At 37.7% G+C, this 15,132-nt stretch overlaps 1 long non-coding RNA gene across 2 annotated transcripts in view; it reads left to right on the forward strand.

Annotated features, from left to right (window-relative positions):
• The first annotated feature begins 7,448 nt into the window (after nt 1-7,448).
• LOC109366119 (uncharacterized) overlaps nt 7,449-15,132 on the forward strand; it is a 46,322-nt gene continuing 38,638 nt past the window's right edge. For both annotated transcript variants that reach the window (XR_014881398.1, XR_014881397.1), the window contains exons 1-2: nt 7,449-7,515; nt 11,997-12,086. This is a non-coding gene — a long non-coding RNA (uncharacterized LOC109366119). The remainder of the gene's footprint in view (nt 7,516-11,996; nt 12,087-15,132) is intronic.

Consider the following 15,132-nt stretch of genomic DNA (forward strand, 5'->3'; position numbering starts at 1 on the left):
TTGCTCTGAAAGTAATGCCTCCTATTAACATTCTGAAAAGATTTTATTGGCTACATAAGTACGAGATAAATATGTATTCCAGAGCACAAATATAACAGAAATAGTTATGATTTTTAAACACATTTACTACTATGATATACTGTGTAATTCAGGAGAGAACTTAATGGCTTACTCACATGCAAGCTAATTATCTGTAAGATAATGTTATCTGTGCTTCACATTGTAAGTCAACAACATAAAGCCTATGAAACATTTAAGACTAGAGTTTAAAGCTCTTCAGTAGAGAAAAGGTATGCATTAATGCAGCATTAGGTGCAATATTCTCAGGGAGCTGTATCTATCAGAAACACTTTCTGTGTTTATGATACAAATACAGTTATCAAATCCTAGCCCTACTAAAATCTAACATGGTGGCTGCAGTCCTAACACAAGTTATCCAGCAGGATTTGCCTTGGGACTTCTGCCATGATTTTTAAAGTAAATCTTAATAATAATTTGTGCATTGAAGCCCCAGGTTTCGAATATTGCTTGTGCACTACAGTCCTCCTGTGTCCAAAGAATATACAGAGGGGAAGGAGCAGTCTTTTCATCCTTTATTTGCACTCTGTTTTTCACAGAGTAAGAATGCTTTAGGCAGGTAAATGTTCTTTCTTTTTTTTTTTTATTTTATTTATATTTTTACTTATTAAAATAATAAGTAATGTCTGCATTTTGATTTGTTCCTATATGGAAAGGACTGAATGACAAATCTGCCTTCTGTTCCATGTACAGAACCCAAATATAGCTCCACTATGCTTTATTATCAATGAGAGAAAATGCCAGCTCTATTTGCTAAAATACAAAAAATTTCCTCTAATATGGAATTTTTCAGGTTAGTTGGTGACCCGACTTTTTTTCCATGAAAACATTTATACACACTCTTAGGGATGGCTGGAAAACTGTTGCTACATTAGTAGGCCTACATTTCCTATCCTCCTCTTTTTGTAAAGAGGATGATACAGAAAAAGGAGCATATAAATGTCATATCACATCTAAGCATTTTTCTACTTCACGAAGACTTCATAGTTAATGTAGGGAAAAGTAATCACGTCAAAGAGTGGACTAGGTAGACTTAACCATGAGCTGAAACTTTAGGAAACAGCTATGTCTGAATCAACCAGGTGTCAAAGCCTGGAGTCTGCTCACTGGACAAAACGAGACGTTGGGATGGAAGAAGCTTGATCCTGTGCACCTTAGCACCTGGACAACGTTACTTTGACGTAATACAACTGGATCACATGGACATTTTGGCAGTTCTGAACAGGAAAAACCGGAAGCCAAGAAAGTAATGGAAGAGCAAGTTGCTTACTTTTGCAGTAGGCAAGTGAAAATTCAAGTCAGGGCAAGGGCAGCTGAAATGGCCAGAGAAGGTGTGGGCAAGGGAGAAAATTGTTTCTTCTCACTTGGCTTAAAATTCCATCTTGGTTTTAGCAACCACAGGGATTTACTGTCCTGTCAGTTGACGTGATGAAGCCCAGTGGGTGTCCTCTGGCGACCCACTTTTGGGTCATGCCCCAATGCTTGTAAGCTCTTGGTCTAACAGATCTCTGAAATAGGAAGTTTATTCTGATGTGGTTCTTGCATGGTTTAGAAGATATTTTGAAGGGAGGTTTGATATAGGTCATGAAGCACTGATGTGGTTTGTCTGTGTTTTTCCGTCTGTTTTTGTTCAGGGAGGGACCTAGTTTGAGTTCCTTTCACCACACATCTAGTTCCTTGTTTCATAGATTTTTGCATGATCCCCTGCATTTTAGGAATGTCTAAAAGTCAATCTTGACAAAGTGTAGGAAGCATCTGATCCTGAAGAGCTGCTGGAATATTCTTGCCCAAGATTGCATGCCACCAACAGTAACACTGGCTTACCACCAGCTAGATTTCAGAAAGCATTGTGTAACCAAATTTTTCTTGAGTTTTCAGAAACATCTAAGCATTTGACCTGTTTCGTTATATTTGAAATTCCTATTGGTCAGTTTTTGGATACTACTGAAGATTCAGTGTGTGTAAGCTAGGGCCCTGCTCCATTAGCTTAGAGCAGCCATATTTAGACAGCTGGATGCTGCGTGAACAGCAGTACCTGCCATCTTTGTTTGGAAGAGGTAAATAACCTCTGAAAGTAGACTGTCTACAAAGGAAAAGAAAGTACACTTACTGTGTACTGAATTGGGGAAGGAATGCAAGGATACTCTGTGGGCCATCTAAATATCTGCAAATACATTTGTCTCCTTCCAGGGACTGAATAAAGAGGACTGGATTAAGTTTAGATAGAGAATTGAACTTCCTGTTTCCTTCAGTCTAATATTCACTGATCTCTGCAGAAGAAATATTTTAAATGATTCCTTTCCATTTTTTTCTCTTAATTTTCCCTTTTCTATTTGTGTTCTTGAGTGAAAAAGCACAGTCCATGCTAACTTAAATATTCATATTAATGTAAGATACAGCACAAAACCCAATTCTGTTATACTGACAGAAAATCAATTCATCAGGTTCATCTAAGAGTTGTAGCCTTAAACTGAAGTGTCTCATAATGGCAGAAATAGCAGATAAAATAAAATTAGAAAATCCTGGAAGTAAGGTTTTCTTGACTTTCTGGACAGCAGCTGCTGTCCTTATAGTAAGGCTGTGAAACTGGAAGAGAAAGTAGACTAATCTGTGATGTAGAGTAGTATTTGGTGGCAGAGTATAGGGATGAAGTAACTGTAATAATTACTATATTTTATTTCCTTATTGAATGACTCAAGAACCCATGACTTGATATTTCTGTGATGAACCAAACAACATGTACTGACATTCCTAAAGTTATCTATAGTTGCATATAGTGATCTGATTAGATTCTTGTCTTCTTTCTTATTTCCACTTGTACCTGTGTATACAATCACTGCATGTTGCTTCATAAACAATTTGACCAAGCTCTGACTAACATCGGCTGTGGTGGATCTCATGTTGTTTGGGTGGTAGAAGAGTAAAATTATGGAGAGGAATAGTAAAAGATCAAAAAGTCATTCAGTTTTGTTCACGTCTCACTGATGTGAACTCACTTTTCAGAAACAAGGAACAATGGTTGTACCAAGAAGAAATATTAGCAACTTTTTTTTTCTAAGGTCTGCAAATTTTAAAATCACATTGGAATTTTGTTACAGCTTAGAGTATGTGGGGATGGAGGACTGAGTAGGATAACTGAGGAATTTTTTTAGGTATGTGGATAAGAAACATCTTGTAATTTGGCAGGGACAACATATAGCTTAGTGTGGATGGTATAAATTTAAGAGTAACATTGTCATTTCTCTGCTATGTATAAGGGTTATGCAGCACACAAAAAATGATGAAGTTCCTAAATATCAAAATAATCTATGAATATCATGGGCATTCTGGCATGTTTGTGCAGAAGGCTTTTGGCCCATCTATGATGTCAGCAGTCTTAAATAATGTGGAGCATTGCAATACAAATGGAAAAGATTTAAATGAGAGCTTGAGGTTTTGCAGGTAACTGCTGTAGTAAACCACTAAAGGGACAGTGGTTACTTCCTGAGCCAGACTGATCTATGCTAAGCAGTGCTCACCTGACCGGTAAATAGACAATACTATTCAGAAGCCATTTACCAGGTGAAACATCAATACAGTGTCTGACAGGAAAGAATGTGTTGGCAACTGCACTTGAACCATATTCCAAGAGCAAAACTGAGAGCAACCATGCTTCCGAATAATGACTGTTCAGAGGCTTTTTTTGAAAGAGGAGAAATATATTACAGATTGTGACAAATCCTCTTTTCTTATGCAAGATGATGATTAAAATTATAAATATATGTATATATATATATATATAAAAATATATAAACAACCCATAAAAAAACATGCTCAAGAAAAACAGCCAGGCTGGGAAAAAAGTGTTCTTGATTTTGTTAACCACTGCTTCAAAGCACTCTTGTCATGACCCAGACTGTAATTGCTACTATAAGTAATAGTACAAGGTCTTTATTTCAATAAATACTTTTGAGAGAAGTAGGAAACTACATTTAACAAAACATTTCCCTTCCCAACTCAAATGTTTTCTGCACAGTCTGGGAATCCTGTCAATGGGAAGATATATAGAAAGATAGTACTTTTGGTTCAAAAGGTACCCAAATGCAAACTGTCAAATAGAGGCAGAAAATACCTCTAATTTCTTTTTCTATTTTTAGATTTTTCCCTATTTGTCTACACTGACGACTGTTAGAGGCGGACACTGGCTATATGGAACTTTGGTCTGACTCACCTGTCTTACATTCTCTCTTGGTTTTGAATCGTATAGGCATGATGAAGATGACACTGTCTTTCTTTTCACAAAACCAAATGCTAATAGTACTTCTTCCTTTTCAACTTTTCAAACCTCGGAGAAATTCAAAACTGTTCTCCCATCAAAGCCAAAATAATGTTGATAAAATGGTAAAGTGATAAATCCTAAACCATAGAAGATGATAGTACCTGGCCACAGGAGAGGTCTTTTCTCTTGTATAACGACCAAAACATGGGAGTATTATTGATTATCCAATAATCCTATGAAGCAGGTGTTTTTTTCTCATCAGCATATGATGAGCAAGGGGCACATATACAAGGTAGCCCTACTTATTGATTTTGGCTAAAATATAGGGAAGAGGCACATAGAAAATAATTTTCTGTACTTACAGTTTCATCTTTATTGTCATACAGCCTTCATCTAGTTTATGAGGACTTTTAACCTACAAAGAAAAGGGTTCTGTAGCAGACTTTCCTTCTTTAAAGAACGCCCATCTAATGTTAGAGCAGACGCTTGGTGTAGATACTTTTGAAACTACAGACTGTTTTTGTTCTTAATCATACACTTTCCTATGCCAGCAGGAGGCAGAGGTCTGAGTCATGTGCACTGGTTCATTTGTTCAAAGCTCATCCAATGAGAAACATGAAAACTGAAATTGTCCTTCTCTGAAAAAACTGTAGCCATTTTCAGTAGGATTCCTTTGAACAGAAGGGACAAATTCTAGTTGAAATCCAGATACAACCATTGAGTATGGTGGGTAGTTCTAGGACCATGAACTTCCACTGTGTTAAAATGTGTAAACCTCAAATGTTTGAATATGTGCATTTGCAGTGATTGCAAGTTCCCTGCATGTAATATCTGACAACTTCAACAAAAAACATTTCCTGGACACAGTAGGAGGTCTCAGAGAGGGCTGAGAGTCTTGCAAGCTTGATGAGACAGACATGTTTTAATTCCAAAAAGAGATGTTAAATTCTACAGGATCAAAGAATGCTGAAGTGCAGATGCTAGCAAACTACCTTAATCGTACAAAAGCTAAGAGAAACATCAGGGAGTCTGTACCTTCTTAGGGAAAAATCTTTAGAATTTAATGACTACTACCATAATGGTACAGGAACTTCCATAACTCGTAATTGAATCCTGGAAGGAAAATTTAAATATCTTGTAGAGATGGTATTATTTTCTCTTACAATCTGAAGTATTAGGACTCAGAGATGAGAAAGATTGGTCAAACTCTTAATGAGTGACAATGTTGCAAGAAATCCAATCCCTACAAACATGGTATTTGTATGTATTGCTATATATTTGTATATACTCTATTGCTATATATTTTCTTCCATTTGTCTGGGCTGTCTAAGGCAAACAAGTTTGTACTTCTTCCAACAGCACTTAATGGGTAAATCAAATTTAAACTACTAAGAATATAATCAACTACATTTGAGGTACTATTCTGGCAAGGATTTGATTATGACTGATTATGTTGCACACGTCAAGATCACTGCTAATCTTTGGCATGAGAAACTGATTAAAAGGGATTTTTTTTTTCTACGTCAACTTATTTTCTTTAAAATCTTCCCACAAACAATCTGTCAGCATCACAAAACGTTTTCTAATCATTGATGGAAGCTGGGCATAAGCAGAGAAGATACCAGAAGTTTTTTTAAGTATAAAATTTTAAAAACAGTGTATTAGAAGGATAGGGCATGACCTGTTAAAACATCCATCCACTCTTTGCGTGTTTCTGGAAAGATAATCATATTTGTATTTGCTCTAACAGTCTCACAGATGCTGAGTATATTTCAAAGGAAAAAAAAAATTAAGAGGAAATTTGGCAACTCATCTACTGCTGCCTGTTTTCTGAGTGGACTATCATAAGATAGAAGAAAATATGTCATGAGGCAACCATACTTTTCCCTGCCCCTTGGTGACCCTCAGAGCTATTTTATAGTTCACAGATAGGGCCCAGACAACCAGTCAAAGACACTTTTGCCAGTCACTATGACACTTACCTTACTTAGATTTAACATTGGTAATTGTGAAAGCTCTTAATTTATCTCAGAGTTAGGCAACTGTACTACCTCTGCATAACAGGGGCAAGAGAATTGATGGTCTGAACATGACAGTGGGAAACGGAATGAGTGAGGACAGAGACATCTTGTTACTGCTGGAACACAAGAGTTGTCTTGAGGGCTCAGGCTATGGGCAAGCACATCACTAGATAGGTCCTATTTTTCAGCAGACTCTTGCCACTAACAAGGAATAATTTTGAAGTGAAATTCTAAGTGAAATTTGTTGTCATTATCTCTGACTTTGGGTTTCTGACCATACTTGTACGCTTTCTCCATCCTCTTTCTCTAAGCTACCAGCTGTAATCTGAATTAATTGATAATTCGCCTGTCCCAGACTTGCTTGGGAGATTTCCTGACACAGCATGTAGTAAGTCCAATGTTTCCTCTACTGCGAGTTTATTTAATTGAAGTAAACCATCAAAACCAAGCTACAGGGTTCATGTGAATGTGAGTGTGAACATATATATGTTCATTTCTAATTTCACTTGTTAGGGATAGCCATTTTAAAAGTTTCTCCAGCTCCAATATGATAGAGATATCTAAAATTTCTATTGAATGAATAGAATTTCTATTCCCTGAAGAAAAATGCTGATTTAATGCTTCATCTCAGTTTTGTGCAGTTGCCTATTTTTTTTTTGTGTCGATATATCTCTGCTACAGAAGAAAAAAAAAAAAAAACATAGAAAAAATTACTCAAATACTTAAGCATAGAATATTTTTTTCTCTACAAAACATTTGAACTGTTTTATTTGACTGAGCATGAACTCCATTTACCTTCTTTGTCAAATAGTTGACAATAATATACGCTCATTTTTATTTCACTACCTTTGCTCATATTCAATTCCAAGGCACTTACAAATCAATTACACATGATGTATTGGTACTAAGAAATTACACAAGCTGTTTAGTGTCTTTGTATGGGGCTGCTGAATCATGGCCTGAACCTTTGATTGATCACCTGAGGCGAGCAATGAGTCAGCCACGGGAGCACAGGTGAAGGCAATTCTCCTGTGCTGCAGGAAGGGGTGGAGCCTGGCTCCACCTCTCCTAGACCCATTTAAGAGCTGACTGCCAGGGGGGAAGGATCTCTCTGGAGATCCACTCCATCAGGAGTTCATCTCACGAGCCCAGGACAGGGTGAGTGACTTTCTCTCATTTCTCCAATATAAATTATATTAGCCAGGCTCCTGGAGATAGATATATAGATATATATATATATATATATATATATACACCATCTGTATATCCATTGATTAAACAGTCTTGTTAAAATAAACATGGTTAATTAGGTGCAGTTGATAACAGCAACTCCTCTAAAGCTGAACTAATTTAGTGAAAAGGATGGTTTTGTGATACTACCATTTGGGCATGGTTTGGGAATTATGAGTTTGATTCCCAGTTTTGCTATTCAGGTTATCTCATACAAGTTATTTCATGCCATTTAATCTCATAACTCAGTCACAAATAGACATCTCTGAAGTTGAGTCATCTTTCCTGTGTTAAATGGCTGTCTGGGTTAAGACCTTCAGGGGGAGGCATTTTTCTGTATTGACTGCAGAACTGATGAGATGAATCCCTTTTTTCTGAGAAGGAATTTATACTGTTTTGTTTCTTGCTATTCGCTCCTATGCTAAAACATTTACTTCTGTAGCCAGAACCATAACTGACTAACTCATAACATTGGACTTCCTTGTACACTTTATTCAGGTAAATTTGTTAAATCTTTGTATAGCCCGTCATTGAGATTGATGGGCAGATCTGCATTTAAGGTCAGGGAGATGTATCTTTGGGAACTATGTGTATAGCGAAATGAATTTGCAGAAAGAAAAGCTATCCAGTTAACTACAATGCTAGTGATGGGGTTTCCAGCACTGATATTCTTTGAAGTTCTTCCTGCAGAGATGTTGTGCAGGTGACTGAACACCTGTTTTCTCTTATGAGAGGGTGGTAGGCAACATCTCAGGGGGCTAGAAGGTATTACAGCTTCACCTTACTAGGTAAAGCTTGCCTGTTTATCAGCCTCACTTTCTCAGCCCATCCAAGAGGTAAAGACCAAGTATCAGGAAGAAGTTTGTATTTCTGGATTGCAATCTTCAGGTACACATAATGTATCACCAATTATTCTTCCACCAAAGCCAGTCTTTCACACAGATAGAAATAAAACTGCAGTCTACACACGCATTCTGGATTAAATACTCAGTATCCTCTCCTGGGAGAATGAAAAGAAGAATTTTTTTCCCCTAAATTTAGTCTGCTAAGTATATTGTCCATTCTAGTAGTCTACAAACTACTGAGAGGAGAATGATTAGCACTACAAGGATAATATGTCATATTCTTGTGCCACAAGGAAGTCTTTCATGAAGACTAAGTACAGAGTTATATCTCTACATCAATGACAGTGACAGAAAATACAAATGACCATTTTAGATTAAACATGTTCTTTGAGAACAGCTGATGTTAGGGGAGATACATCCTACTTTAAGCAGTCTTAACCCACACACAGTCTCCACATTATTCTCCACAGTTACAAAATGTGGTTTTAAGCATTCCTCTAAAATGTATTCCCTCAAAAATGCTCTTGATTTCAACATTTCAAGCTCTTGCTGCCCAGGGCTCTCTAGTCTGGGAAAAGCAGTCCCAGCAGTTCTCACACATCTGGGCAGAATTCCTACGATCATTGTTCTTTCCAGTCATTATTGCATGAGCTACTCTTCAGTTATATTCTGCCCTCGTGTATCGCACATAAACTTAGACAGTCCCACATGTGCATGCCAGTGCAGAACTGTTACTTTGGAAGAAGTAGGGGACATATAAGACATACTAATTAATAAACAGATTACTGATTTGTGGCATTATTTTCAATTAAGAGAAATTTTGAATGTGGTGACAGGGTTGTAGTTTGGCATTTCCCTGCTTAAATTCTAGAATCCTAGCTCATACGTGACAATTATACAGTAGCCTTGCTATTCAAATGATTGGAACTTCATTATACTTGTAACAACAGCTTTCTGTATAATTTGGCACAACGTCAAATCAGTATACCAAATGTAGCTGCAATTTCAGGACGTTGAAGGCAAGGCATTTTAAGACTCCCAGTACACAAACACCCCAAAATTAACTACTACCACTTTTACTTTTTTTATCTTTATCATTGTTTACATCCCAAACTCCATCAGGTATCTCTTCCTTTAGAACAACTTGGTATGTCTAGTAAAGATGAGAATTGAATGGTCATGGATGCTTCCAAGAACACACTGGAAGTATATTGGTACTGAAGAAACCTTCCATAGCAATTCCAAGTGTTTTTACTATTCCAAGAATTTATAAAGGACTTAATGCCTGCTACTTCAGGCCTATTTCTGAACACAACATTCACTTTAAATTATGTGTATGCCCACAAATATGTGTTTGTCTACTCAACAGAACTATTGTCATTACCTAGAAAGGGGTAATGTAGTTCAGCAAAAATAAGAATTGTTCCTGAGCTCAAACATTGAAATTTGGAAGACATATACCTAAACACATAACTAACAATAGTAGAAGCATTAATAAAAAGAGTAATACAACATCTGATGCATCCATTTGTTTATTTTCAATTAGGTATCTGAATACTGAAACATACTAATGACATATCTTCATATTGTTTCTGAGCTGTTTGAGGCAGAAAATATCTGGAATATAGATGATCTTTAAAGTTCTCAAACTATTCTGCGAGTCTGTGTTAGAGTGAATGTGTTACAGCAAAGTCAGTTTCACAATGTAAACATGAAGCCTTTTTTGTCAGAGGAATGACAAGGTGGACAGATGGAATCAGTGGAATATGAAAATAAGATTTATATGAAATGCCAAATATTGCTATCCCATTGCCTCTCATCTCACTACAAACATCTTTAACCTATTTTCACTTACTGGCATTTTGAATAGTGCTTTCAGTATTTGCATAAGTCAGATCATGTGTGGTCTGTCTTGTTCTCATTAACTGGAGGTCAGCAAGAACTTAGTGGAAGAGCTTACAATTGAGTCTCAGAATAAGAGAGAAGCTGTTGAGCATTAGAGGAGAGAGTCTGAACAAAAATGAGCAAGTTCTTAAATAAAACAAGGAATATGAAATAACATTTTCTAAAGTCTCACAAGGGTGCTGCTTCTAGGATGAAGATAGAGTTCCTTGCACTCACTCCACTCCTCCAGGAATATCCTTTGCACCACTTGCCCCACCTTCCTGCACTTTAGCAGCTCCCTGAGGGTCTGGTAGGTTCTCATAGATCAGACAATCTGTCTTTTTCCTTCCTTTTTTCTCCAGCTACTCACCACAAGAGGCACCCTAGTTCCCTCATGCTTTTACATCCTTCAGCATAATATGCATATCAATAGGTTAACATGCTTTTGGAAGACAGTTAAATATGAGATGAGAGAATTGAAATAAATGAGCATATTAACAGCTGCTTAAAATCTGTTTTGCCTTTGGACAGTGCTGAACCAATTGAAATTGGTATCAGGACTAACTGCATGATAGAGCTCCATGACTTCTTTGATCAACTCATTTGACTTTCAGCAAGATCATTTAGGTTCATCCTACTGACATCTAGATTATTTCCTGAGATTTAAGAATCAATTCCACTTAATGAAATGTAGAGTTGTTAAGAAATGGAGATTTGGGTTGAACTGCATTCAACCCAAAATTTTAAATTGAGGTTTTTAATAGAAACCTCACAAAGACTGTTTAAGATCCTGGCTGTCATGAAGGATCTTAGTATATTCTGCTATATGTTGAGTTTGCAGAATCCTTCTCCCATCTCTTCTTTTAAAACTAAGAATCTATAATTATATCCATTCTGATTTCCCTAGGATGACAGCTCAGCTCGATTTCAGTGGAACCTTTCCAGCTGTCGATGGCAGCAGCACCAGGCAAAGCCCCATTTGGGCAGCCTGAAGGTACCATTAGGATCCTAAAAGTGTTTTGAAGGGACTTATTCACTTCCCAGAATGTGTGTATGGCTTACCACCCCCTTCAGGTTCTGCTTCTAGTAGTACAAAATGGTCATCCACTTAGAAGCATCTTCTACAAAGGTTTCTATTCTTATAAATGATCAAAACACACAGGAAAAAGCAGGGCTCCTAGAGCAGAGGGTTATCTTAGCAGTACTATGTCCCTGGTATCACTTCAAATATCCTCAAATCACCTTGAGAGTTCTGGGGGAAAATTGCTTTGGTTTCACAATCCACAAAAGGGTATGATATTTCCCTTCCTCACAGTCACATTATGAGGAATGTACTCTGGGAGTTTCAGTGGAAAGCATTCCTATAAATGTTTCCACAAAATTTAACTTAATTAAACCTTTCTCATACTAACAAATTCTCTCAGCATTGAACAGCAGAAAGAGTCTGAATGCAGTTTCAGCTATTGGCAAAACAATACTGCAAAAAGGCAAGGTATTCTAACTTTTTTGTCACTTTTAGCAAAATAGGAAAATGAGGATGCTAAATGCCCTGGCAAGTCTTTACGTCAGCTACTATCTCTCTCTGACTGTAGCAGACATACGCTTGTGACATCAGGCGGGTAAGTGGGATGACACTGTACTGAGTGACTGTTTCACTTGCTTTTCCTTCCCTTTTAACAGCTTCCTTAGTGAGGCAGCAGTGGACAAACGCAGATATGTGAACACAAGGTGACAGATGCTCCTGCCATTGGGTGCAGGGGATTTCCTATGGTGAGCTGACATTTCCTATCAAACAAAGAGCTAAGTTAAATGAGGTGCTGACTGTTCTGAAGCAGCAGGAGGATTTAAGCATTAGAGAGATTTTACTCCCCTCACGTCATTTTAGACCTCAGCAAGCAGCTTTTTAAGGGCTGAATTTGAGCTTTGCTGTCATGTGAATGTTGTATTAGTTCACAGCAGAGATGTGGGATATATGTGATGTTGCGTAAATTGTGCAGCTGCAAAGGAGTGACTTTCATTACTCTCTTTCTACTTTGCCTATGACTGCAATCAGGGCTCTTTACCAAAACCAGAATTGTGTTTATAGTCTGTTACCTACCTTCACTACTGTACTTGAGTACTGAGTACTGTACCCAGTTTTGGGCTCCCTGGTACAAAAGACAAGGATGTCCTGAAGACAGTCCAGCAGAGGGTCACAAAGATGATAAAGGGCCTAGAACACCTCTCTTATGAGGAAAGGCTGTGTGAACTGAGTCTGTTCAGCCTTGAGAAAAGAAGACTCGGAGGGAATCTGATTAATGTTTATGAATATCTTAAGCATGGGAATCAAGGAGACATGGCCAACCGTTTTTCGGCAGTCTTTGGGGACAGAACAAGTGGAAATGGCCATAAGCTGGAGCACAGGAGGTGCTGCACCAATATGTGAAGGAACTTCTTCACAGTGAGGGTGACGAAGCACTGGAACAGGCTGTCCATGGAGGTTGTGGATTCTCCTTCTCTGAAGATGTTCAAGACCTGCCTGCACTCGTACCTGTGCAGCCTGGTGTAGGGAGCCTGATTTGCAGGGGGATTGAACTAGATGATCTCTGGAGGTTTCTTCCAGCCCCTACGATTCTGTGATTCACTATTTCCTAATATATCATGAAGATGTATACACATTGTAGCACTGGAAACAAACTGTATAAAAGACTATGTAGGTGAAAGTTTTGGAGTTTGGATGAAATAAATATCTAAAAGTATAGTGCTTCACCAGAGTTTCTCAGACTATTCACCCATCTAAAGCTTTCAGAGTTCTGCAGAAAAAAATGCTACGTATAAGCTAAGCCTGACAGAGGAAGGTATGTTAGTAATAATTCTGGTTTAGAATTCTGGTCCTTGTCTCTGATTTTGGCCATTGATAAACACCTGTGGAAGAGAAAATGATTCTTCCTAGAATTGCACAAGAGCAGGTCTGAGGGTATCAGTGGACCCTGGTAGGGGAGAACTAAGTTGCTCAAGTATGTGAGCCTCTGGGTGATTGTGCAAGTGACTCACCAGCAGATCATCACCCCTGGCCAGTCTTTCACCCTGAGATAATTGGAAGGTAGCTGACACTTACACACTGCTGGGCAGATAATTGTCATCTGCCAGCTGACACTTCTTCTCACCCAAGAGGTGGTCTTTGTGTCCTTATCTGGGACTCAGCTCTGGGCTCTGCTTTGGCTCTGTGACTTCAAGTAAATCTTTTGATAAAGCTGAGCCTTCTCTTGTCCAGAACTAGAAAAAAATGGTAAAAAATGTCAGTTCTGTCTGAAACAAAATGAACTGAAGCAGCACAAGGATTTATCTTGACATAAATGAAATCTCATGAAATATGGTAGAAAATCATGACGTAGCTCTTAATGATAGATATGAAAAGAGTATACAGGAACAATTTACAAAGCTGAATCTATCTTTTATAACTTATTTATTTTTCCACACTTTTTTTCTTGAGGGGAAGGGTAGTGGAAAATAATAGCATGAATATGCATTTATGTAAGCATGCCTAAGGCACAAGATTTTTGAACTCTATCATTACATCACAAACTAGTGTAGACCAGCTAAGAAGAAAATAATGCAATGAGGAACAGCTGGTATTAGAACTGACTGGCTCGTCAAAACCAATATGTCTCATGGAAATGAGACTCATGAGGAAAAAAATTGTCTGGTGATAAATACACTAGCCAGTGATGTTGAGGTTAAAATCTATGGTCTGACTTGAATGCATTTGGGTTGAAAACCAGGTCTGATCCAAACAAAACCAAAGAATCAGGCAACTCACTTTTTTTAGAAATAATGGGAAGATTCTATAAAGTGATATTTTTCTGCAGAGCTCTGAATGTTTTTGACTTACCTATTCCCTACCTCCCCTATTTCCCACCACTACAAAGAAAGCAGGGAGAAGCTGTCAAGAAAATGCACTTACTCTTTGCAAAGAGCACTGCAGTTCACATGAACACCTGCAGCTCAGCTCTGAACTTTATTAATGCACTCAGTAAACGTCTTGCGTAGCAAGGAAGGTTGCTCTGACAAAGAAGCAAAATAAGGGAACTGGAGTGAACATAAAAGTAAACGTAGAATTAGAAGCTTTAAGGTAAAATCCTTGCATTGTTGATTAGTGTTAGCAGGAGAAAGGCCAGTGGAATGCTGGCCTTCTCAAAGAGAGGTTGTAAGAGATGTTTCCCATTTGTTTTTAAGCAGTGACAAATTGTGAATTCCCTCGAGGTCAGATAAAGTAGACAAAAATAACTATTTTTGCATGTGTTATATAATTAAATTACATGCAGTGAGAGTTGGGGCAGACACTCTTCATTTCAGAAAGGACTAGTTTGTGTGTGGGCAGTCACCTGCTGATCTAACCGAAGACCTAACACCATAGAGTAGAATGTTTATGGTCAGAACTTCAAAAGCAAGAAGTTGTTCTGTTACATAAGGCATCCTATCCTTGTTAGGCATTGTTAAATCTTATTATTTCTTTTTTTTTTTTTATTTTAAATATAATTCCTTTTCTTAGAAAATTGCATAAACCCAGCTGCACTGGCTTTAGTTCAATGAATTAATTAGTTCCAATAGAGGCGATTGAAATTTCTGTGAAGTTTGTGTTAGGTAAGTATTCAAAAGACTGATGCTATTTTCAAAAGTTGTCCATACCAGTTGAAAGTGTTTAGCACAGAAATACTGAAAGACTAACTTCTGAGCCCCTTTTTGGAAAGAGAGCTGTCTGATTGCTACATACACACAGTGTCGAAGAGTATTTGTTCACATACCAGCATTCAGTGTTTGTCATTCTCTCCCTGGC

This window comes from Meleagris gallopavo, chromosome 2 (assembly GCF_905368555.1).
Source record: "Meleagris gallopavo chromosome 2, MGAL_WU_HG_1.1, whole genome shotgun sequence".
Taxonomy (NCBI): domain Eukaryota; kingdom Metazoa; phylum Chordata; class Aves; order Galliformes; family Phasianidae; genus Meleagris; species Meleagris gallopavo.